The following is a 2,456-nucleotide window of genomic DNA, read 5'->3' as shown; positions in this document are numbered from 1 at the left end:
GACTGTATATTTGCATGATTATGCTCAGGTGTGTGTGTGTGTTAGTATTTGTTATTCCAGCTGTGAAGTTCAGCCCAGGAAGTGGACATTCCCCCGCTGTAAGGTAGCATCAGTGTGTGTTTGTGTCTGTGTGAATGTTAGAGGTAGTTTTGATGATACATGAAAGCTATCGTCCATGACCCCAATCCCTAAAACATGTCAACAGCCCCCACCACACACACCCTACACAAATTCACACATGCATTTTCAAAAATCTGGCCCTTCAAATATAGCAAAAGAAGTACAGACACACACACTGCATTCAGTAAACTGTACAATTAATTAAGCTGGGCTAGTTTCCTGTTTCTTGTTTCACAACGTTTCAAAATATCAAGTCAAATTAAAAGTTTAATGGCAATTTAACATTATTTGTTCATTTGGTGGCCATGTATTAAGTAGGCTTGTGTTTTTAGGGGTCAGCGGCAATGTGTGTGTGTGTGTGTGTGTGTGTGATGGAGGAAGTGCTGTTTGGCCTCAGATGATCACGCTGGGTGAGCAGTCAACAGGAGGTGGAAATGGTCTTCCTCTGACTAACATGGATGTGTTTGTGTGTGCGTGTGTGTGCGTGCGTGCATGTGCATGAGTGTGTGTGTGTGTGTGTGCGCGTGCGTGCGTGCATGTGTGTGTGCATGCATGCGTGAGTGAGTGTGTGTGCGTGAGTGTGTCTGTGTGTGTGTCATAAATTTGTATAATGACAAAGGTATGACATAGGTATTACAAGGAGAAGGTGACTTTTCAGGACATTACCCCATGTCCCCACTTTTCAAAACGCTTATAAATCACACAGAATGGAGTGTATTGAAAATCTGAAATAGCACAAAGTCTCCTGTGAGGGGTAGGTTTAGGGGTAGGGTTGGTGTAGGATATACGTATATACGTCTGTACAGTATAAAAACCATTACGCCTATGGGATGTCCCAACTTTTCACAAAAACAAACCTGTGTGTGTGTGTGTGTGTGTGTGTGTGTGTGTCTGTGTGTGTGAGTAAATGTGTGTGTGTGTGTGTGTGTGTGTGTGTCTGTGTGTGTCCTGAAGAAAAATGAAAATCTAACAAAAATATACTCTTATATATGAATATAAATGTCAAAATATACAACAATAATTTGACACTGACCGTGTCCATCAAGTGGATCACTTTAAATAAGGCAGCACATTCGATCACTTTAAATAAGGCAGCACATTTACACACTCACATAATGACATCAGCACATTTCCAGTATTTTATCCTGTAAATATTGCATACCAAATATTTGCACATCCAAATCCAGAACACACAACCATACAAACTCAGTAAACAGAGTTATTACAAGACAAACATTTTGTTTTAAATAACTAACATCATTTGGTTTACCCTTAAAAATATTTAAACATTATTAAATTGAGATTTGTTTTCTGAAAATATTTTATGAATATAATGATATGCTCTATTTTGATATGCTCTAGACTTTTGGACATTTGGACACTGGACATTTATTCCCATTGATTTTAAACATTATCCTCAGTAAATGTGCAAAATCACGAATATGCGTTGTGTGGAGTTGGATGTTCATAAGCAATTTTATGAAATAAAAAGCTTTCTAAATGACACATTAAAGCTCAGTAATGCCACAGTGCCTCAGTCCATACAAATAAAAAACCATAAATACTCCTACAAATACAGTACACGGCCAGAGCAAGAACCTGGTAAACATGAAAACTGAATTTTAAAGGAGGCCGTACGTCCATCTGCACAAGCGTCAAAAACAATATTTGCTGCTGTCACTAAACATTGAGTCTATACATACAATTCACTCCTATTATAAATGAATGAATAACAGCCATAAACTCACCTTTCAAACAGCTTTGCCACCGTTTCCTGCCCTCCGGTGTGATTCACACAGTTTTCTTGAGAATAAAATCCTTCGGACGTTTAATTCCATGTCCATGGGCTCAAGCAGTCTTGCTTGCTGTCTGACACACACACACAAACACACACACGCAGCCTGAGACTGAGCGTCCACCGCATCCACACCTCTATGAGATCAGAAAGAGAGAGAGAGAGAGAGAGAGAGAGAATATATCTGATGATCTTTCTCCTGATGCACCATCACAAGACACACACACAGTCACTCACATTCCGTGGATGCAGTAACTGGATCACGGTTAACGCTGCAGGCAACGCAAATTGCAAAAAAATTGCTGGAACAAAAGAAAGAGTTTGAGAGAAAGAAAGTTGGAGAGAAACGGAGGTGTTAAGAAAGCGAGAAGCGAGCCAAGGGCGAACCGTCCTCCTCTCTACAAACGTACACACAACTGGGTCACTTTAAAGAGGCTACACACACAGAAATAGATCTGAAAGCGGTCTAAGATAGACGTGGAGATGGGATTTCTGCTCAGAGCTCAGTCTGGGGCTAATGCTTTGAAAACACACACACACA

General features: G+C 40.2%; 1 protein-coding gene across 2 annotated transcripts in view; it reads right to left on the bottom strand.

Moving 5' to 3' along the window:
* LOC107558796 (pleckstrin homology domain-containing family G member 1) overlaps positions 1-2,014 on the bottom strand; it is a 49,223-nt gene extending 47,209 nt beyond the window's left edge. For both annotated transcript variants that reach the window (XM_016242483.1, XM_016242485.1), the window contains exon 1: positions 1,869-2,014. The gene's annotated coding sequence lies outside the window, so the exon portion shown is untranslated. The remainder of the gene's footprint in view (positions 1-1,868) is intronic.
* Between the last annotated feature and the right edge of the window lie 442 nt (positions 2,015-2,456).

The sequence above is a fragment of the Sinocyclocheilus grahami genome, unplaced genomic scaffold (genome assembly GCF_001515645.1).
Source record: "Sinocyclocheilus grahami isolate Dianchi unplaced genomic scaffold, SAMN03320097.WGS_v1.1 scaffold660.1, whole genome shotgun sequence".
Taxonomy (NCBI): Eukaryota; Metazoa; Chordata; class Actinopteri; order Cypriniformes; family Cyprinidae; genus Sinocyclocheilus; species Sinocyclocheilus grahami.
Note: the sequence above shows the minus strand (reverse complement) of the source record. Positions and strands in the feature narration are given on the sequence as shown.